The sequence below is a fragment of the Abrus precatorius genome, unplaced genomic scaffold (assembly GCF_003935025.1).
Source record: "Abrus precatorius isolate BTA unplaced genomic scaffold, Abrus_2018 Scaffold5, whole genome shotgun sequence".
In the NCBI taxonomy this organism is placed as follows: Eukaryota; Viridiplantae; Streptophyta; class Magnoliopsida; order Fabales; family Fabaceae; genus Abrus; species Abrus precatorius.
Genome location: NW_020874395.1, coordinates 21775339 through 21800156, shown reverse-complemented (window position 1 = coordinate 21800156; position 24818 = coordinate 21775339).

Genomic DNA, 24818 nt, shown 5'->3' with positions numbered 1-24818 from the left:
AATCGGTGGTATAGTGGAATTCTTATTGATTATGTTTGATCTTATCTGCATGCAACATATACAATACACACCAACCAAAAGATATCTTTGATTTATTTATTTTTTATGCACTAACAGAGCTGAATTTTGACATGAACATTTTTTTTTCATGTAAGCTCAAATTAAATTTGAACATTTTTTTTTTCAACTTACTAAAATTGGCTGGCCACACTTACTTAACCCGAATGAGTTGGATAATCAATTTTGCTTTCTTGTGTGTTCGAGTCACCAAATGTATTGATTACAAAACACCTTTTGAGCATAATTTGCAGCACCTGAACACCTTTGGTACGTTGTACGGTGGTGAGTGGTGGCATTATCAATAACAGTGTATGTTATACGGCAACGGCAATGAACTACTCATCAGCCACTACCACTAATTATTTGGATTTGATGAACCTAATGTCTAATTGCTAGTTTTTAACATATATTAAGAGCTCAAGTTTACGTGTGCAACTAGGCTTGGAATTTTCATCTAATCACGCTATTGGAAATAAAATTTCTTTCTGACAAGATGCTGGAAGAAGATGAAGAGAGGTAAAGGAAAAAAAGTACATATTTAATAATAAAAAAAGGATAAACATGCGTAAATTCATGGGTGGGGAATCGGTAAAGCAAAGATGTAGTGGTGCATAGTAGAATCAGCCCAACATGATCAATTGAAAAAGTAAACACATGAAAGGTATGTGAAAAAATTAAGTTTTGATCTGCAATCGTTTAAAATAATGCAAATTGCTTGCAACACTAGGCAACCAACCTAGATTGTCTCTCAAATACCTTGGATACAATTGATCCCATTAAACAAGAGATTGAAGATTTAAGATTTGTGTTAGGATTTTTGAAATGTAAAATCACAAATTAAATAAAAGAAAATAGATCAAACAACATATCAATCTACTAGTTACCAATCTAATTAAATTTATTATTCATTTCGAGAGGTTGATCTCAATTAATGATTTGGTCTCTTTCGGCTCGGTTTTCTATTGATTAAGCACCATTCAAATTCAAAAATATCCATTGAATTAAGCATCCACAGTTTATCAAATTGGGTTAGACAAATAAGCGTCATTTAATTCCTAAATCAATCTAAAAACCGAGATTAAACCAAATCTATAAATTTTACCGAATATGATTTTTTTTTTCTTCTTGAACTAACTAGACTTCTAATTTATGGTTTGAATTGTGTTCTTATAATTTGTTATACCTTTATAATTTCATATTATTAATATTGTTGAAAATGGATTGATATTGTTAAATATTATATTTTTAATCAAAATTTATTAACTTTTTATTATGTATAATTTTACGCATGTTAAAAATGCAAACTTAAAAAAAAAAAAAGTAAACCTGACATAATAAGACCAGATATTAAAAATCATCACATTGCAAACTTTTGTCAATTGATGGACTGAAATAACTTAAAACGTCCTATTAACCTCATCGACGATAGAAGTTTCATAAAGAGTTGTGCACCAACAAGAGGAGGCTAAAAGGGATGAGAGAATTATCATGGGGAGAAATGTGTCGGTCCTCATACAACCTAATTTGCTACAGAAGTGCAAAGATCCTGACACTTTTACTATCCCTTATACCATTGGGAATTCTATCTTCAACAATGCATTACTTGATCTCGGTGCTTCCATAAATGTGATGCCTACATCAATCTTCAGGTCTCTAAACCTCGGCCCCCTAAAGTAAACTGGTGTAGTCATTCAATTGACAAATAAGAGCACTGCATTCCTTGTTGGAGTATTAGAAGATGTGCTGGTCAGAGTAGACAAGTTGATATTCCTTGCAGATTTCTACATTCTAGACATGACAAAAGATTCTAACATGCTTATATTGATCCATGGTAGACCTTTCCTGAAAATAATGAGAACAAAGATTGATGTGCACTTAGGAATTCTATCCATAGACTTTAGAGATAATGTTGTACAATTCAACATCTTTAAGGCCATAAAACACCTCAAAGAGCTGCATAGTGCATTTCAAATAGATATTATTGATATTCTAATTGAGGAATTTTGTAATGATTTTTCTGATATTCCTAGCTGTACATGCACTTCAGCAGATTAGTGTAAATTTTGTGTTGAAATATATGCATATTTAATAACTGGTGATGTTTCATGTGATGCAGCAGTAAGTTTAGGAAGCTCTAACTTGATTACAATAAGTACACATACCCTTGAACCTACCTAGATAGATGTTGCAGAATTGGACTTCTCCACCAGGACAGTTCCCTCTATTATGCAGCCACCTACACTTAAATTGAAGCCTTTAGCCAAACACTTGAAGTATACATTTTTAGAGGCTAATAATAAGTTATCTGTGATCATTTCAGCAAATTTGGAGGTTGGATAAGAAGAAAAGTTGTCATAGACTTTAGTAGCCCACAAGCAAGCGATTGGGTAAACTTTGGCAGATATTCTAGGAATTAGCCCATCCATTTGTATGCATAGAACCTTGTTAGATGAAGGTGTCAAACCTGTGAGACAGTCTCAGAGAAGACTGAATCCCACCCTCTTAGAGGTGGTGAAAAAAGAAGTGAGCAAGCTATTAACTGCCAACATGATATATCCGATCTTAGATAGTAAGTAGGTGAGTTTAATACATGTGGTACCTGAGAAGACCGCATAACAGTAACAAAAAACCAATTCAATGAATTGATTCTAACTAGAGTTCAAAATGGTTGGTGAGTTTGTATTAATTATAGAAACTGAATCAGGCTACTCGCAAGGATTACTTTTCCCCGCTTTTCATTGATCAGGTCTTAGAGTGAATAATGGGAAAGTTCCATTATTGTTTTCTTAATGGTTTTTTTTTGTTATTTTCATATACACATAGCCTCAGAGGATCAGTATAAGACCACTTTTACTTGTCCTTTTAGTACATTTCCTTATAGATAGATGTCATTTGGATTGTGTAATGCACCTGACACTTTTTAGAGGTGTATGATGAGGATCTTTGCAGACTTCCTTAAGATCTCACTTAAAGTATTCATAGACAATTTTACTGTTTATGGTTTTTCATTTGATGAATGGTTAGATAGGTTGTCTAGAGTATTGAATAGGTGTATAAAGTTTAATTTGGTTACAAATTATGAGAAATATCATTTTATAGTGACTAAGGGGATTGTATTGTGGCATGTAATGTCTAACACGGATATTGAGGCTGATAAAGTTAAGATTGATGTAATTGTTTCCTTACCTTACCTACCTGTGGGTGGGAAGTGCGCTCTTTTCTTGGTCAAGCAGGTTTCCATAGGCACTTCATTAAAGATTTTAGCAAGATTGCATCTCCATTGTCTAACCTCTTGCAGAAAGATGTTGATTTCATCTTTGATCAAACCTACAAGGATGCTTTTGATAAGCTGAAGAGGCGTCTCACTTCTACTTCTATCATTCAACCTCTGAGTTGGGAGATTCTATTCGAGCTTATGTGTGATGCCTTGAACATTGCAGTTGGTGCTGTCCTTGGCCAGAAAGTGGAGAAGCAACCCTATGTCATAGCCTATGCTTCTTGCACCTTGGATAAAGCGCAAGCAAACTACACCACTATAGAAAAAGAGCTTTTAGCTATTGTTTTTACTTTAGACAAATTCTGTTCATATTTACTTCGCTTTATAGTGATTGTTTTCTCTAATCATGCAACTTTAAAGTACTTGCTTAAGAAGTCAGATTCTAAATTGAGACTAATTTGCTGGATGCTTCTTTTGCAAAAATTTGACATTGAGATCAGATATAGAAGTGGTACAAAAAACTTAGTGGCAGATAATTTGAGTAGAATTCAACGACCACTTGAGGATCTCTTCATCTGGATACCTTTCCAGGTAAGCAACTTTACCACCTTGGAGGGCATGATCCTTGTTATGCAGACTTGGTGAATTATTTGGCTACCAAGGAGATTCCTACATACTTTTCTAAAGCCCAAGCTACTAAGCTGAAGAGTGATTGATGAATCCACCTTTTGTTAATATTTTACTTATCTTTTCAATAGAATTTTAATTGAAAAATGAAGTTTAAAAAAAGTAATTACCATAAAAATGTCATTTCTGTTATTAATTTCAATTTTCCTTATTTAGTTCAATTGACATAGTTTTATAATCATCTTTTGTAAATACGCTGATTAGAATAAATGTGCAAGAAATTTTAGGCAATAATCCATGGAATTTAAGCCTTCAAGAGAAAACTGGGTGGAAGTAATCACTTCCAACACCCAAAATAACTGTTCCAGCAGGCATTCCCCAAAGGCCAGCTGAAAGTGAACACTTCCAGCATTCAACATCCAGCATTCAAAGTGAACACTCAAGAGCCACTTCTAAGAAGCAAAGTTGCGCATATGTTAGAGGATTTGGCAAGTGTACCAAGTTTTCGATGTAGTATAAAAAATTGTCGTATCCACCAGGAGTGTTAATACACAAGCAATTTCAGTTATCCAAATTAAAATTAACAATCCTAAATATTCACAAATTTACAACTACAATTCATTTGGTTTGCTTGGTTAGATTCATGAAAATTAAGCAAGATTGTGAAAATATAAATTTACTATGATAATAAAAAGCAGGGATCGGATTTCATCTATCACTAACTTCGTATTTTAGTCATAATATAGTTTGAACAAATACCATGGTCTTATGATGCACTCCCATTATATTCACTTGTTGGATTCCTCTCATCCGAGATTCTAAGATATAATTATTGAATGATAAATCTTTATCCAAACAACAAATAACCCAACATTAATATCAAGAGTTGTCAAGCATATAGTATATTAACATCTATTCCTAGAATCTTAACCTATTGTGTGTGTTTATCCCAGTCGTGTCCTAATATAACGGCGACAAAGACTGAGACTTGACAATCCTACTACTTTTAGATAATTTGATGTGTAATGTATATAGATTGCTATTAAGAGTCTTAGACCACATGGAATATTTTTTAACATGAGTGCATAGAATTATTCAACCTGGTTTATGGATACCAATATCATTCTTGAGTATTGAAAAACTTGCTTTTTAATATATTTTAAAGTGACGTGCAGTCACGACATAGATCTTGATTCTTCATGCACCTGATAGACAACAATTTATAAAGATTCATGTCATACTCTTATTACTAATAATTACTCATAAGATTTTGTTTTTGTCATTTACTTATAGTTTAGAAAATCATAATATTAGTAAGTACCACTTGAATAATATAGCCATACCATGTATTGACATAAACTATACAAGTGGACTTAAATCTTTTTCACTTACTCATGAGCCAATTACTAATAATATGAGATACAACATATGATTTATCACTTCAACTAGAACTCTCTTAAGGGACAAACCCACAGAGTTCACGTTCATTACCTGCATGCATTGAAGAACCAATTTCCTGCCTATATAATTCCATCTAAATAAAATCAGAAGATAATTGATAACATAAACCTGGTCATATAAATAATCCCATAATTATCCAAAGTAACTGCAAATTATCCAAGAATCTTAAAACATAATCCATAACCATCAGAGTACCAAAACAAAGTACATTACACAAGCTACCAAAATAAAATATAAAGTATCGAAATCTCCACCATACAATGAGTGGAGTTCTCTAGCAGTGGACAACAAAAGAAATAACTAAGGTCCTTGGAAAGGTCCTCCTCTATCTCCTTGGTATCTGAAGGATCCTCTTCAAATTGAGCTCAATATGGAGAATAAGATGGAGAAAGGTCATCCTTAAGATTTGTGACAACTAAAAGAAAATGTCCAACACCACAAGATATTTCAATAAAGAAAAGAATGAGTGAATATATTTCCAAGTAAATAACCTTCAGAAAAGAAACAAAACAAAGTACAAGCATACGTCACATTAATACCATTGTAACTTTTACAATCTAACAAAGTGCAAGTCTAATTACATGATGCATGATTAATGCAAATGACAACTCTTGGTTTAGCAAAATCTCATTTTTATGCTTATACGACTCTAGATCCATAACAATCCTATTGTTCGGAAGTTGTTGGGAGTTTCACTAGCCGGCCTACATTTCACATGTATGGTGGAGATTCAAACCTCCCCCGACCGATCTAGCTCGACCAACAAGATAAACCTCAAGAGAAGGTCAGGATAAAGGAGCATCACGTGGAGACTCCCAGCCAAAGTTTCAGGACCTAGGACACTCATAGGGCTATTGGTAAGTGATGAATCCACATTTTACTACATTTTTATACATCATTTATTACTTTTTATAGAAAAGAATAGACTTAGATAGTGTAAATAAGATGAATATTCCAATTAGGCTAAATAATATAGGTTTCTTAGTTTTTTGTTAATTTACATGAATTTAGATAGTTTATTTTACATATTTTGATCATTTGAATAATATGGCAGGAATCCCCAAGCTTATTTTGAAGAATTATTGGATTTTGAGGAATTTGAGGTTAAAGTAACTACTTTCAATATTGATAGTGACAACTACAGCAAGCCACTTCCAGCAAAGGGACCAAAGTGATCACTTCCAAAGCTTAAAGTGACAACTACAGCAGCCCAGAATCAACCAAACCTGCGCGTGGTTACTATGAATATTCATAGTAATCACTCCAGAGCATGCAAAAATTGAAGGTGCTGCGCGTAACTACTATGAATATTCATAGTAATCACTCCAGAGACCCAAAATGTCCCAGTGCTGCGCGTAACTACTATGAATATTCATAGTAATCACTCCAGAGAGGAAAAACCCAACTGATGCTGCGCGTGGTTACTATGAAAGAATGAGAGTAATTACTTTGGGCGGCGCCAGCTTTAGTATAAATAGATTTTTACCAAATTAGGGTAGGGAGTTCTTATACTTTTTGTACCTTTTCTCTTCTTTACTAAATTTAGGACACTTGGAGAGCCTAGGGTGGCCTTGGGTGACAGCCAAGGGTCCAACCTAGGGTTTGATTTCCATTTTCTCCTTACTTCTCTTTGATTTTTGTATTAATGTTACTGATTTTCTCTTTACTTTCATTTTGCAATTGTGAGACCCATCCTCATGAAGGGTTAATTTTCTTGTAATCTCTAGTGAGTTCATATGAATTCTTGAATTCTTGTTTTTTGAATGTTAATGCAAATCTTTTTCTTCCATGAATTTCTTCCTCCCAAACTCCTGAATTGAATTAATTGTTAAATGAGGGGAGCATTGCGTAATGAACCCTAATTCGTTTTAAGGAAATTCTAAATTTGAATTGCTTAATTCTTGTTTAATTCCAAGATTGCGTAATCAAGGAATGAGAGATTGGAGTTCATTGGATTGCTTAATTCATATGAAAACATAAGGTTGATTTTCGCTTGTTAAATCAACCTAATTCTGGGAGGAGAGGAAGAGTATTAAATCTTGAGAGGAATAGGGATAGAGTTTATATGAATGAACTAGGGGTTACTACATTTTATCGATTGAACTTTGCAATTTAATTTTCTACTTAAGTTGATTGAACTTGAAATCATAAAACCCCTTTTTTTCTACTTGCTTTCTAAATACATTGCACACTACATGTTTGATATTCGGTCACTTATCCAATGATTCATGGGAGACGACTTAGGCTTGCATCCTAGACTACATAAATTTTTCTGCATATTTTGATGAAGGTTCACGAGAAATCTTTTTTGCAAATGAGAAAATATTTCATTCATCAGTAAGTCACCCAACTCCATTAAATCTCCTAGACGTCAAGGTCCTCCTTATCTTTCACCAATAGCAGTAATAAAATAACCTAGTGACTTCCTTCACAGGGGAGTAGGATTTCGCACACATTTGGCTTTTTGAATAGTCATGCACACTTTTGGAGTTTCACTCCCTTAATCACGCATACAGGCAAGGGCCAAATTTAAGATTTCACATGATTTCATCAACTATTCAAAACCATATATATATAGAGTTACACTACTCATTTATTTTCAAAAAGAAAGAAAATAAAGTTTTCACAAAGGTTTACTTTTAGTCATTAGATTCAATTATTGAACTCAAGGTCAGAGCCGAAACCATGGCCAAACTCCTTAGAGCGCATATACTTACATACCAATTTCCTCTTAGCGTATTATTACGTTTTCCTACCCTTAAATGGCTTAAGTTCACAAATGGTGCTTACTCAGCCCGCATATGCCTATATGCATATTCTTAGTGCTTTACACAACACATGCGCCAAACCATATATTTTGAAAGAGCACAACACACAAGATATCTTGTTCAAATACACTAGGCATATTACTCATATTGGACATTTTAATAAAGCATTCCGTTTAATTGATCTTTGGTTTTTGACAAGCATTGAGTAAATAGATCACTTAAAATAATTCAAAATTTTCATAAAAGAATATTTATTCAAACATCAAGTGTAAAATAATTCTCAACGAAAGATCGAGATTCGTCAAAATCAAAATATACTTATAATTATATTTTAAAACATCAAAAGTCTCAAGTAAATATCCAAAAATGTCAACTTGTAATTCAAAGAGGACTTTATCAAAATGAGAGCTACCTATAATACAAGGAATAGCAAAACTCCCTGGGTCTTTGAGTTTTGGGGGTAGCTTTTTCAAAAGGATTGCGGAACATTCCTTGTTAAGCATCATAGTTTCAAATTCCTCTAACCTCCTTTTATTTCTAAATATTTCTTTGAGGAACTTAGCATATTTGGGCATTTGAGAGATGGCCTCCACAAAAGGTATGTTGATGTCCAACTTGTTCAAAATTTCAAGGAATTTGTTGAACTGTGGTTCCCTCTGACTACTTCTCAACCTCTCCGGAAAAGGGATTCGAAATTCTTGAGGCCTGGACATTGTTGATGGTGCTTCTTTCTTTTCTTGTTTTGTTTCTGCGACGTTAGCGTGGTCATGCATATGATGGAGCACGGGCGGGTATACAGCGGTATTCTGTGACTTCAGCACGTTTTCAGGCGACTTCTTCCCATTTCTCAATGTAATTGCCATGGTATGTTCTTTGGGGTTAGGCTCAAGCTGGGAGGACAACGTCCCTAGCACTTTTTGAGTCAACAAATTTGTAAGTTGTCCTAGTTGTAATTTTATCTCGAATGTATCAAAGCTTATTTCTGAAAACTTCTTATCCATTATTTGGGCTTGTTGCTCTATCCGCAGGCTTTATTGTTCCATATGGGACTCAAGCTTTGAAATCCTCTGCTCCAATTGAAAGATTGAGGGCTCTTTCCCTTCTGTCCTTACTCCTTGAGATTGCATATAGAGAGGGCGATAAACATTTGAATTTTGACCTCGTTGGCTATTCTCCCATGAGTTCGTGGGTTTGTTACACCATCCCGAATTATAACTGTTGCACAAGAAGTTGGCCTCCTCAGTCTCTAGAGGTTTTGCTGATGGATCTTGTGCCCTTAGTAAGAATTTTATTTGCTTTGACAGAGTTTCCAACTTATTTGTTATTGAATCGCTACTTTCTACCTGGTAGATTGGAGCAGCTTCATTCCTTTTGCTTTTATGATAGTCTGTATGCTATTGAAAATTACTAGATGCTATCTTTTCTATCAATGTATGGACTACAGTTGGCCCCTTGCATAGGAAGGATCCTCTAGTAGCTGCATCAACTGTAGCTCTATTAGAAGATGAGAGTCCAGCATAGAATATCTGCATTTTCTTCCACACAGGGAAACCATGATATGGATATCTCCTTAGAAGTTCTCCAAAGCGCTCCCACGTCTTAAACAGAGATTCAGACATATTGTTGAAAATTGGAGATCTCTGTCATCAGCTTCGCAAAGAGTAATGGTGGGAAATATTTGGCTAAGAATTGCTGTGTCAGGCCATCCCACGTTGTAATTGAATTAGATGGAAGTGTTGACAACCATGCATTCACCCTTTTCGTGACAGAGAATGGAAAAAGGCGAACCCTTATAGCATCTTTGGTGACACCATTGTATTTGATGGTATCAGTGAGTCGAAAAAACTTTTTCAGATGAAGGTGGGGGTCTTCATCAGGTTGCCCGAAAACAATATGGAGTTTTGGACTAAATTGATCAAGGCCAGCTTTAACTCAAAATTACTGGCCTCTATGTCAGGTGCTACAATGCTCTTAGCATCACCCTCAGCAGTGGGTGTCATGTACTCTAAGATTGGTCATTCTCCTACCATCTTTTTCTTTTCTCTACACTTCTTCCTTAGCCTACGTGCAGTCTTCTCAATTTTTAGATCAAAAGCGAGTTCTGCAATAGGTTTAAAACAAGTGAGCATAAAACAAAATAAAATAAAAAGTGTTTAAATCAACCAAATACTTGATTTTCTTTGATATTGAAAACTAATCCCCAGCAACGATGCCAAAAACTTGTTCGTGGGCAAGTGTACCCATCAAAAAGTAATAAAGGATTTTCAAAAATAGTTCCCAAGTTATCATCCCACAGAGATTATTTTCAAGTACCAAGAATAGCTTGATTTGATTGTTTAAATGTAACGGGATTGTAATAGACTAAAAATAGAGCTTAATGTGAACAATAAATTAAAAGAACAGTTACAATATATGAGAGAGATCAGATGAGATGATCCTAGGACTTATGGGTTCACCTACAACACTTCTTTATGTTCTAATTAATTTAATCCTGATATTGGTATCCAAATATTTGCCAACCATTCATAATTAGTTCTATTAACACCCAATGATTATGCAATGTCAATATTCTTTTCTAGCAAACATCCCCAATAATCATACAAGGTAATTGGTCGAGAATATATCGTTTTATCCTATAGTTTTGTTAATTACATGTGGTATGATCGCCTACGATGCAGCTAACTATGGAATGCTAAGGGTGATCAAATCATAACATACATAATATAATCCAATAGAATAAAAATTAAACATTAAAGGAAAACCAATACCAACATTAAAGTAAAAATCACACAGTTTGTAGTACGATCTGCCATAGCCCTAGTTATGGGTTTAGTTACTCATAACAAAATAAACTACGAAGAACGTGATAAATAAACTCATAACCACAAAGGAAAACTCAAACAAAAGAAACCCAGAAAGGTAAAAGATGAAGAGAGTTCTTGTTCTTCGAAAGGCGCTCAATCACTTGCTTAGACTCCAAGGGAAAGCTCGTCGTCCTTGCCAATGGTCTCCAATGACTCTCAAAGATGAGTTTGGTTAGAACTAAGAAGAGGAAGAAGGTGTGTAGAGAAGTCGAAGTGTCTCAAGTGTGGACCATAAGGCCTATTTATATAGGCTGTGGCTTGAGTTTCCAGTCAGTTAAGCTCTATCATTTCAAATCACTTTTATCCACAATTAGAATCGCTCCAAATCTTCATATCTAAGTTTAAATTTTAAATTCAAAATTCAAACTCAACTTCACATAGCACTACCAAGGACTAAAAATATCTAATTTTTATCTAGAATATCTCCATAATACACTAATAACAACTACCAGCTAAACTGCAATAATTAATAACATAATTAGTATAAATATATATAAAATGGAGTTTAAATATATAAATTATAAGTCATAAAATATATCAAAATATGAACTTATCAGACCTCGTATACAAGAACTTGTTAAAGATAAGAAATTACTTATACAAAAAGTAATTGAAGAAATTTTAATAAGAATAAAACAAAAATTACTTAGTATCTAGCACACTCCCCGACAACGACGCCAAAAAACTTGTTAAAAGATTTGGCAAGTGTACCAAGTTTTCAATTACAGACTGTCGTATCCACAGGGAGTGTTGATACATAAGCAATTTTAATTATCCCAATTAAAATTAACAATCCTAAATATACACAAATTTACAACTACAATTCATTTGGTTTGCTTGGTTAGATTCATAAAAATATACTCAGAAAGTTAAGATTACATCCAATCCCCAATGAAGTTCTAGCCACTCATAATGTGCAAAATAACAAGAATATACATGGGAAGTGGATAGAAGTTAGCCCTCTAATAGTGTAGCCACTCTCCCACGCTTCTCATCTTATTCTCTACTCCAAAAATTAAGTTAGGTCTATGAATGTCCCCCTTTCTCTTGCTTGAGCTCTTCAAATTTAGGGCATTTAATGAATTCTTGCTTGAGTGAGAGATTTCTTGCTTTAGCAAGAACCACACAGATGCACCTTCAAATTCTAGTTGATCTCGCTCAGGCGAGATCTCTCCTCGCTCAGGCAAGCTTCTCACTCAATCGAGGATACAACAGAATGCAGGCTCTACAGCTTGATGTTCTCGCTTAGGGGACCCAAAGCTTGCTCAGGCGAGATTTGTTGGCTTTGAAGAGTTTGCTTCTCTTTTTTTCAATTTTCATTCCACCAAGCCTTACTGATAAATCCATATTTTACCATGTTTTTAGCATAGTTTTTGGTTAATAATTAGGAAAATAGTTCTAAAATAAACTTGAAAAGATCACAAAAATAATATAATTAGTATAAATTGTTTGTTTTGTTGAAATTAAAAATTATTTAAAGTTTTTTAGGAGTTCATGCAAAAAGATGAAAAGTTGTTGAAAGTGCTTAAAGGAAGGATTAGAAGCTAAAATTGAAGAGGAATAGTCAAAGAATCAAGCTTGAAGAAATCCTAAGAGCTGGGCGTTACAACTCCAAGTGATTGGCGTTTGAATGTCGAAAGAACAAAACACAGCACTGGGTATGCGTGGCTACTCTGAGTGATGCGCGTTAACACTCCAGCAGCTGAACCTGGATAACTGCCATTGTGTTGAAACGCACATAACCTAGCGCTTTGGCGCGCAACAGAGTGTGGAAATGCATAGTAGATGGCGTAGCAACGCAGAGATAAGCACATAGAAGAAGCATTAATTAGAGTGTTGTGCGTTGAAACGCACATCACTTGAAGCCTTGGCGCGCAAGAGCGTGTTGCAACTCATAGTGCAAGGCGTGGCAACGCGGAATTGAGCATCCAAGTAAAGTCTAGACTGTAACTTTGCGCGTGGCAATGCAAAGCAGTTGCAGCCTTGGCGCTGAGCACATGGAAACACAAATCACATGCAACCAAGGCGCGCATCCGTGTGCCTTTACTCCAGCCACTGCGCGTTTTGGTACAGATTTCTGCAACTTAATAACTTCTTCTTCTTGCCAATTCTGGACGTTTCGAGCTTCTGTATCACTTCTAGAAGATTCTAGAACACCTAGGAACTTAGAAATAGGGTCTTTTTGTCATTTTTAGTTTTTGTATTCATTTTGTAACCGTTCTAACTTCCAAGGAAAGTCAGAGGGAGAAGAGAGGAGAGACTTTTGTTCTTCCTTGCTATAAGAATCTGGAAGGAGGCAAAGTTATTGAGATGGCTCTCTGCTTTTCATCTTCTTTTCTTTTTGCTTCTCTCCATTTCATTGTAATGTGTTTCTAACTCTTTTGTTAAGGATTTATGGATCTAGAATTGATATATTGATTTCATTTTGACTCTAAACTTTGAGTATTTGATTTGATTGAGGGATTAATTCTATATTTACTTGATCTTTGAATGGAAATTCAATTGATTAATCAAAGAGTAACCTTCACTAATGGAAATTGGGTTTGTTACTTGGATCTGAATTAATTACCAAAACTATTGATTTTCTTAGGGATAAGTGGTCTTAGTTTTGCAATCTTTTGGTTCTAATTCGTAATGCAATATTGAACTGAATTTGGCCTAAGGAATTAGGGAGATTTGGTTGAATATTAGGACCAATGAGTTGAGGAATCAATCTTTGGTTATTGTAAAAAGAAACCGATTGTCAATCAATCAAATGCTTGAATGTTTAGAGGCAGAACTAAATTGATATTGATATTCTAGTGAAATAAATTCCTAACATTCCTCCATTCGTAATTCATTCTAATAGTACAAGTTAACATTCTGTTTTTAACAATTTCTCATTTCCTTAATTTTGAATTTTACTTTCTTGCATATTGAAATCTGTTCAATGAATTGTTTGGTGCAAGTGCAAATGGTTATTATCTTGTGAATTGTTGATTAAAAATAAGATCTTAGAGGATGATACTTGGGACTCAATCTGATTTCCATATTTTATAACTTGTTACAACTACCTAGTACACTTGCTAGTAGTGAAATTACACCATTTAAGTGCTGCGATAAAAAGCATGTAACACTTACCCCTTAACATTTAGCACAATAACAAAGGATCAAATACCTTCATATAGTCATATATTTAAGGCAAATAATTACTAATTTTCAGTGGCTAAACTTCAATTAACATGAAATGTAAATGCATTGAATTAAAAAGAAATTTAAGCATAAACTAATTAGAAAGGAATCCAATAAGTACCAAATTATATACCAAAAACTACTAGCAATTGGCACTTATCAGCATAATCACTCCTAGCATTCATAATGATTACACGCAAGATTATTCTGCCGATGAGGCTGGGCGTTGTTACTCCTAGCGTCCGTAGTGATTACACACACTGCACATAATCACTCCCATCACTCAAAGTAATCACTCTAGACAGAGACAATGCAATGGGACCTGCGTGTAATCACTTCCACTATTCAAAGTGATTACAACAGGAAATTGTTAATTTTATTATAAATAAATTTCCAATTAGATGATAGGAACCTTTTTTTGATAATTTTGGACTTTTCCATTTACACACTTTCAAAGAATTAGGTTAGGAGCTCTAGGTGACTGCCAAGAGCTTAGCTTTAGGGTTCTTTCTTCCTTTCATCCCTTTTTACTCTGTTTATTTGGTTTGCTGCACTTTACTTGATTGTAATGTTGAATCCAAACCTTATAGAAGGCTAATTTTTGGAGGTTAATTTCTAGTAAGTTCATAATGGTTCTTGAAATCTGGATTTAATTGATAATACGAAATTCTTTCTCATGGATTCTATTTCCCTAATTTCTTGAGGACAAAATTAGGAATTGAATAGGGATTGTTGCTTAATCAATCCAAGTTTCATTCTTAATGAGGGTTTTATAGTTCAGTTTGCTTAATCTTAAGCTAGGTTTTACGTTTGCTTAATTCTAAGAACCCGAAATTGGAGTTTATGCAATTTGCTTAATTTTGTATAAGAATTTAGGGTTAATTGACGCTTGTTCCAATTAATTCAATTTCATGAGGGATTGGTAATAATTCTTGATTGATTAATGATTGAACCAATATGAATGAGCTAGGGAATAATTCACTTTGTTAATTGATTTTCACAAATTTGAATTTCTACTTCAATGATTGATGACCTAAAAACCAAACAAACTCCCTTTGTTTTCTAAATTAGATGCACACTACATATTTGATGTTTAGTCTCTTAACCAATGTTACAAGAGGACGACCTAGGTTGACTTAGCCTAATATTACATTTAAATTACTAATATTTTGATAAGGATAGCGACAATCTTTCATCGTGATTCCAAATACTACATTTGGGATAATCCACTTATGGAAAATGTGTAGTGACAAGATCATCAAATGATGTGCGACTGAACCTAAGTTCTAGTCTATGCTTAGATTTTTCCATTCTTTGGTTTGTGGTTGACACTTTGGACCTCAGTGTACAGCCAGGAAGATCTTAAATTTTAGACTATATTGGCCTACCATGTTCCAAGATGCGCACATTTTTTGTAAGACATGCAAGCGATACCAAAGGACTGGGAACATCTCTCATTTATTGGATTGCCTGAATTGTCTTTTTGCTTATTGTGTTTTCATTGAGGACAATGTTAATTTCAAGTAGGAAAGGGAAGTATTATGTTTATGGTGTACGTAGTTGTTCGGAGGGCAAGTGTACTCGTCAAGAAGTAATAAAGGGTTCTTAAATAAGTTTTCGAGATATCGTCTCACAAAGATTGATTTTCAATTACTAATAATTTCTTAATTCAATTGTTTAAGCCTAAAAGATGTGAAATTAAGTAAGAACCAGAATTTAATTATAAAATTAATTATGAATAAAAGTAAATAACACAACACATATCTTGGTTGAACTTATAGGGGAGGAACCTAGGTCATATGTGTTTTTTCATTCAATCCTTTATGTTATTTTTCTGTTTAACTCTAAATTTGACTTTCTTGTGATCACCAACTATTAATACAAATACTATTAATACCCAATGATCATGCAATACTAATATTCTTTTCTCTAAATTATTATCCTCAATGATCATGCAAGACATCAATTAAAGAAAGCATAAAGCACCTATGAACTTGTTAATTTAATAACAATTGGAAGAGAAAGATTGGTTTGGTCTACATAATCCTTTATCTCGTTTTATCCTACAGATCTATTAATTAATCGAGGTACGGTCGCTTGATGATATAATTAATTAGGATTATAATTATGCGCAATAAAATAAAAGCTAATTACGAATGGAAACAAACTATAGATTCAAACTTTAAAATCCCATAAATTTATGAACAATAGTTCCCATAGCCATAGCTATGGACTTAGTTACTCATGCTAAAGAGAAGAATTAAAACAATCGTAAACAAAGCCATAGACAAAAATTGTTCCGAGGGCAAGTGTACTCATCGAGAAGTAATAAAGGGTTCTTAAATTAAGTTCCCAAAATATCGTCCCACAATGATTATTTTTCAATTACTAAGAATTTTCTAATTCAATTGTTTAAGCTTCAAAGATATGAGATTAATTAAAACAAGAATTTATAAAATTAATTATAAACCAAGAGCAAGGAATACAATGCACGTCTTGGTTAAACTTATCGGAGAGGAACCTAGGGCATATGGGTTTTCTCATTCAATCCTTTATGTTATTTTTCTGTTTAACTCTAAATTCAATTTCCTTGTGATTACCAATCATTCATACGAATACTATTAATATACAATGGTCATGCAATATTAATATTCTTTTCTCTAAATTAATATCCCCAATGATCATGCAAGACATCAATTTAAGAAAGCTTAAGGAACCTATGAACTTGTTAATTTAATAATGATTAGAAGAGAAATATTGATTTGGTCCACCTAATCCTTTGTCTCGTTTTACCCTATAGATCTATTAATTAACTGAAGGTACGGTCACCTGACGATATAATTAATTAAGATTAAGAAAGAAGCGCAATAGGATAAAATCTAATCACAGTACGAAAATCAAATTTAGATTCAAATATCAAAATTCCATAAATTCATGAACAATAGTTCCCATAGCCCTTACTATGGACTTAATTACTCATGCTAAAGAAAAGAACTAAAACAATCATAAACAAAGCCATAATAAAAAAAATAGCAAACTAGAGTATGAGATGTGTTTTCGATCTTCAAGTACGATCGCTTGAAGCTCCAAGTCTCGCGAAGCATGTGCCAAGGATCCCGTGGAAGAGAGACGAGATGAGAGGTGTATCTGAAAGCCAAAAACTAGATGTAAAAACGTTGTCATTTACGATGCCTAAGATCTCCTTTTAATAGGGTTTGAAAATCCTAAAGACTCTTGATAATTGGGCTTCTCACAAATGAGCACGGCCGTGCAAGGCCTTAAGCACGACTGTGCATGGGCTCGAAGCACTCCGTGCTTGTTAAAAGGGTCTAGGCTTGCTGACTACTGCGAAGCTCTAATCTTCTATCAATTTGGGTCCAAAACACACCCAAAGTATACTTGCAACATCTTTATACCAAACTGCATAATTAATATATAAATTAGTGTGAGTACCAAATAAAATAAAGGTCAAATATGAATATATGGGCTGTAAAATAGGGTCTAATTACAGACTTATCAAAAACAAACTACAAAAAGATGATTTTTTTGTCTTCAAGTACGGTTGTTCGAAACTCCAAGCCCAACAATAGTATGCCAACGATCACGTGCAAGGAAAACAAGATGAAAGATGTATTGAATAGTGAAAGACGAGATGTAAATGGTCTGTCAAATAAGATGCCAGAGGTATCTCTTTTATAGGGTTTAAAAACTCAAAAAACTCTTTATAATTGGGCTTCTCGCAGATGAGCACAGTCGTGCAAGGCCTTGTTGAAAGGATTTAGGTATGCTGACTGCTGCGAAACTTTGATCGTTCGTTAATTTAGGCCCAAAACACACCCAAAATTCACTTATGGCCTCTTCTTACTAAACTGCACATTTAACATATAAATCAGTGTAAAACTCAATTAAAATAAAGGCTAAATATAAATTATGGGTCATAAAAAAGGGCCTAATTATGAACTTATCAGTAGCCCAATTAAGTGATTATTTCATGAATTTGATGGAGTGATTGAATCATACTTTGGTTTGATAGGTAGACTTTGATATCTTGTGTGTTGAATTATTTGTGATATAATATATACCTTGTGAGGTTTTAGGCCATTAATATAGATAACAACATCATGTCATTTTACTTTCTTTCATTATGTGATCTCACTTATGATTATATGACATTAGAACTTGCTTTAAACCTTTTTAAGACTATATTTCTATATGCTTGCATTAACATAATAGAGGCATTATTTCTTTCTTGCTAACTACTAGCCAAAAGATCAACTTTGCATTATTTCCATTGTTTGAGTCCCCTTGAGCCTAATTGTCCTGTTTCTTGTGACCATAGCTCATTTCAAGCCAAAGGTGTAAAATAATAACACGATCCAATCTTAGGGGATACAAGAACTTTGGATTTGTTTTGAGAATGATCATAAAAATAAGTGTGAGGGATTCCAATAAAAAATGCAAGAGAAAGAAAAATCAGCACCTTAAATAAAGAGAGAGAAAGAGAGAAAGAGAAAGAAAAGAAAAAGAAATAATAAAAAGGAAAAAGAGCAAATGGTGGCTAGCAAAAGTAATAAAGGATTGTTTTTGGATTGTATTGCATCATATCTTTATTTAGAAGATTTACTTTCACGTTTATTTTCTTTGGATTCATTCCCCATTGATCTTATATCCTCTTTGGTTTTAGCTTGCTTACCTCTGTGATCTTTTCACATTCACCTTATCCCTTTTATAACCTAACAAAGTCCTCTTAATTTTTGTGTGTATGGGTGAAATCTAGTGGAGAAGTAGGTAATGTGCAAGCTTATATTTGATCATACTTCATGTTGTGCATTTTGAGTAATACACTTTACCTTATACACTTGAGTGATTGAGAGTATGTCATTGAGGATTCTCTCTCTTATGGTTCACTTACTTAATTTGATAAGTTCATTTGTTAATTTGGAGTGTGATGATTGATTTTCGTTGTAGCCATCATATTTAAACTTGGTTAGCTTTGCACATAGCTTAATTTGTTTTTTATTCCCTATGGTTTGATTTTGTGATTTTCCCCATAGGGCAAAGTCTCAAGTATGGGAGAGTTTGATATAACATATTTTATGTGTACATTTATAGTTTTATTTTGATTTATAAACACTTTTCATATGCTTTATTTTTATAGTTTTTACCATTTTCTAGTTATTTGAATAAATTGGGATTGTTACAAATAAATGCTTTAATTTTATATTTTCATTTATTCTGACCTCTGACTACTCTTTTAGCCATAACTTTTTCTACAGATATTATTTTTGGCTTATTCTAGTTGCATTGGATTCTACACATTTAGGACTTCAAAATGCATATATAGATGATGGATTTAGATTCTTTTTGATTTTTTATAGTTTTTTTGAAGTTGAGGCAGATTTGTTAAATCTTGTTATAGGATTGCATTTAGACCCTTGTTATTAAATAATTATATTTGGACTTTTAGATATAATTGAGGCCAGAATTTTGGTCATTTAGTTTATCCTAATCAAAACCTATAAATAGACTTATAAGGTTCTAAATTAGTGTGTATGATTAGACACTTTATGTTTTTGAGATTTGGTTATTAATAAGAATCCTTGTTTTTACCTTCTCTCGAATTCTCTCATTCTCCTCTTATTCTCGCTTGGGTTAAGTGCTTCGATGGCAGGCTAAACCTCTCATTCAATCCGCAGAATCCAAATGGTGTAAATATGATTATGGTTTTGGGCCAAATTGCTCTGATTTATTCTCTTTTTTTCTCTAATTTTAGATTTGTGTATTACGATTGTGTTTAACTTTTTTGTAGTTAGAATTCAAATTAGGACTTGATTGATGTTCTGATTTGATAATTAATTTGGATTAGGTTAAATGATAATTTGATTTATTTCGTGATCTAGTTTAATTAGGTTATTCGATTGAATTAATAACTGGATTGGGTAATCATTCAAATTCGAATTAATACCTTTAAATACTGTGAAATCAAAATTACACGCATTTGGAATTTTATGGATTCATATTTCTTAATATATTTTTATTTACGTTAATTTCGTTCGTAGCTTTAATTTAATTGATTTGAAGTTTTCAAACTCCCAAATTTTACTTGCATTATTAAAGAACCTAAAATTAAATTTAACTAAATATGTGTCTCTGTGAATCGACCTAGGCCAAGTTCTATATTGCAAAATTATTGGAGAAACTTAGTTGTTTTGATAGTGACTCGGCATATCTATCACGTATCAAATCAAGAGCTCTCTTCGTCTCTTCTTTATGGGAGACTCCTTTAATTTGCATTTACTTTTTGAGTTCTATGGATTTGTTTAGTGTTGTTTTGATTTCTTTTTATATTATGTCTAGCTGAATCCATAGCTAGAGCTATGGTGAATCATTTACATAACTTATGAAATATTTTTTTATTAATAATAATTTGACATTTCCTTTCTTGATTGGTGTATATTGTGTTATATTTGTATGTTTGGAATTGACAACTCTTAAACATATCATAATTAATTATATCATAGGCGGCCGTATCACATATAGTTAATAGATCTATAGGATAAATCGAGACAAAGGATTAGGTGGACCAAACCAATCTTTCTCTTTCAATCATTATTAAAATAACAACTCATAGGCTCTTTATGCTTTCTCTTCCTTTTACCTTACGTGATCATTGGCATTCTGGGATTTCAATCATTATTAAAATAACAACTCATAGGCTCTTTATGCTTTCTCTTCCTTTTACCTTACGTGATCATTGGCATTCTGGGAAAAGACTGTTAACATTGCATGACTATTAGGTGTTAATAGCTTTAACATGAGTTATTGATAATTATAGGGAAACTAAAATTAGAATTAATCTAAAAGAGAATATAAAGAATTGTGAGGATGAAACCATATGTCCTAGGTTCTTCTTGATTAATTTATTGTTAGAGATTTTTTAATTCTATTTTAATCACTTTCATATTTGAATTTTTGTTTTATTTGATTTCATATCCTTTAAGTTCAAATAATTAAACTAAGAAATTCTTAATAATTGAAAACAATCCTTGTGGAATGATAATTCGAGAACTTATTTTTAGAACCCTTTATTACTTTTCGACAAGTACACTTACCCACGAACATTTGATGAAATATAAAATTGAAAAGGATGGAAGAGAAAAAAGGTTAACAACATTTTGGCCAAATGATAAGAACACTGATAATAGGGGTAGTTCACGTTGGTTAGAGATGGAGGCGATGGTGAAGAAAATATTTATGATAGTAAAGTGACTCGTAATACAATGTCTAAGGTGACGAAGGAAGAGAGTTGGTAGTTTATTTTTTTTTGTCAAATGAAAATGATAATGAAAGAGAGAGCGGGTTGTAGCGGTAGAAATGGTGGAGAAAACATTAACAATCCTACAGTAATTCATTGTACAAGTTTTGGAGGTGGGAAAAGAAGAGAGTTAATAATATTTTGACTAAAGAGTGAATAGAGCATAAATGTCTACAAACTTAAGTTGTTGACCAAAATTGTGGGTCATTTGTGAGGTTTAAATATTTAATTTTAAAATTTGATTTGATAGTTTTGTTTTTTTATTTTTAGATTGGATCTGGTCCCCTTATTTTCTTATTTTAAGATTTATTTTGATTTCTCTATTTAATTTTTTAAAATTAGGAGATTATATTCCAAATAGTTTTATGTCTTTTTAGGGATAATGGAAAGAGAAAAAAAGACATGAGTATGATTATAATTCTTTGTTCTCTTTAATTCATCTATTATTATTATTATTATAAAAAGATTATATGTAACTAAATTTCTTTTCTAATTTAAAGATAATTTTCTTTTTTCCTTTGGTATTTATATATTTTCTATCTATTCATTTATCACTTTTCCACTAATTCATGTAAGAAAGGCCTAGTGTACATTTAACAGGATGGATACTTTCAATTTAGATTTTGAATTCACAATTATTCAAATGTTTTGATAACTAATGGTAAAATAATAGTTTAATATAAAGATTCAATCCACTGTTATATAAGTATATAATTTAGTTTAAATGAATTGAGCTTGTGAGTTTAATAATTAGAATTAAATTTATTTAAATCTTAATGTTGTTAGCAGATTAAATTTTCAAGAGTTTATTTATGGTTGTTTATTAATGAGAAAATTATTTGAAGAGTTTATTTTAGTTATAAGAAAGTAAAGAGAGATTGGTTTCTAGAAGTTGTTAGTGACTATAGCTAATTTATTAAAAAAATAAAAAAAAATATTTTTATATCAATGATAAATTCGAAAAATTAATTATGATTACTTCTAGAATTGGATGCTTATTTCAACTGAAGTTTTTTAATCTAATATTTTTATTTTCTCTTTGTTTCTTTATTTTAAACTCTCAATTCCTTAATAGTTTAATCTCCCTAAGGAAGTAACTTTACCTATCCGTGTAGAGAAAAATCAACCTTACATGATGTTATACATAAATTTTTTTTATCAGAATATAAGTAAGATTTTATTTGTTGGTTTTGATATCTCATCAAAATATGCTTATGATTTAGAGATTGCAAAACAAAACCCTCCTATGAGAGTTTTTGGTGCCACATCGCTGTACGATTTAAGAAAGAATAAATTATGAAAAAAAATGAACTCTATATTGAATGAAAGAAATTACAAAGAAAAATCCCAGCGCTTTATTTTCTATAACTTGGAGTTTACTCATTTTTATATAAATACAAATTAACTAACTATTCTGTCAACTAAGCTAGTTAATATCCACAAAACTAACTTTATAAATATTAAAATTAATGGCAGACTGTATTACTTTTATCTAATGGTCAAACTTTTAATTTTTATTTAATTTTTAATATAGCTGATTAAATTTATGCAATAATATACAAACATCTACTTAAATAAAAAAATTTGGTCTGATGTCCATACTTTGTATAATTTCTGGACAAAAAGTTTCTAGCTCTCATACATTTTCCTTTTAAAGCCCAAAAGGAGAAATCATAACTTCACATGTAGATAATAAGTAAATAGGGAGACAAGAGGGTATGTTTGATTTTCCTTCTAAAAATTTTTTTCTGTTTTTAAAAATAAATTGTAGTACTTTAAACCCTAAATCCTAAATTTATATCACAATTTATTTTTAAAAACAGAAAATTATTTTTAGAAAAAAAAAATCAAGCATGTTCTAAGTTAACAAGATTTCTTGACCTTCAACATATACTTTAATTTAAAAAAAATTTACAAAAAGAAACGAGAATAACATTTTTCAGAAGAAAAAAAGTTTTATATGTATTTTAGTATTCCTTTTAAGTTTTATTCTAAGATACTTTTAAATAATTTATATAAATAAATAAAAGCAGTTTTTTTTTAAATATTATAACGTGATAATTTTACTTTTAATAATATCATTCAACCTTACTTTAACTATTATTCTTATTAGTTCAATTTATATTTTTACTAATTCTTTTTATTAAGGATAAATAATAATAATTTTATAAAATTATGAAACATTTAATAAAAAAATTGTTAAAATCTTCTAAAATGTCACTTACAAGAGAGATAAGCGGGAGTATATATGATGCATGCCACTACTCTACTCACATATGTAATGGCATCCAAATTCACATCTGTATTTAAATCTTATAAAATTTTAATGACTCATGTTGTTCCAATAATATGAATGCAATTCCACATTGAAATAATGCAACAACACAAGGCACGTGTTATTTTCCAAATTACTGACCAGTTGTGTGGAAAAGTTAAAGGGGCAGTAAGTAGCTGAAAGAGACCATCACAATTCCTTCCTTCCTGATTCTGCATCCTCTTAGCATAATAATAGCTTTATTAGCTGGGAAAATGTAATTTTAGGCTTTTTTTTAATTAAAATATACTTTTAAAAATACATGTATATAAAAGATAAAATATAAAAAAATTAAATATGAATCTAAAAGTATATAATAAAAATTCATTAAATACAAATTTTTTATTGTACATTATACACATTAAAAATAATTAAATGATATGACATATAATATTGCATTAAATATTATTGTGTAATGATTCAAATAACATAACATCAAATTTGTTCAAAATTCAATCATGCGTTAAATTTCAAATATGAAAAATTTAGATAATTAAAATGTAATTTGTTGTTTATTTTTTCTTCTCAAAAATCTGTCTAAAAAATTTAGAAAATTTGTTCAAATTTTGGGGTACAGAACACTTATTTGGAGTTTGTTATTATCCACTGCAACCTTCACTGTTCACAAGCAGAAGCGTGCACCGGAGCCACGTATACGCATTCAATTGTTCTTGCCTACGTTTTTAACACGAGTGTATCACCACCACTTTTTACTTTTGATTTTTACTATTTACTAATTACTATCCTTGTCGGTGTCTCTTCATTTCTGGGACCATAGAACCAGAATACGGATATATGCAAATGCAATACAACTCATTCGCCAGAAAGGCCCCATGTTAGTACAGAACAAATATGATAGAGCAAGAATAATATACTTGCTGGTAACAGTACTATATTGATTGAGAATGAAATTTGATTACAGATACATTGCATATCATATCAGAGTCAGAGCTAGACTCATCTGTTTCCACCCACCATTACCAGTTCTTTTTTTACATAGCTCAAGCAATTATGCATAGTA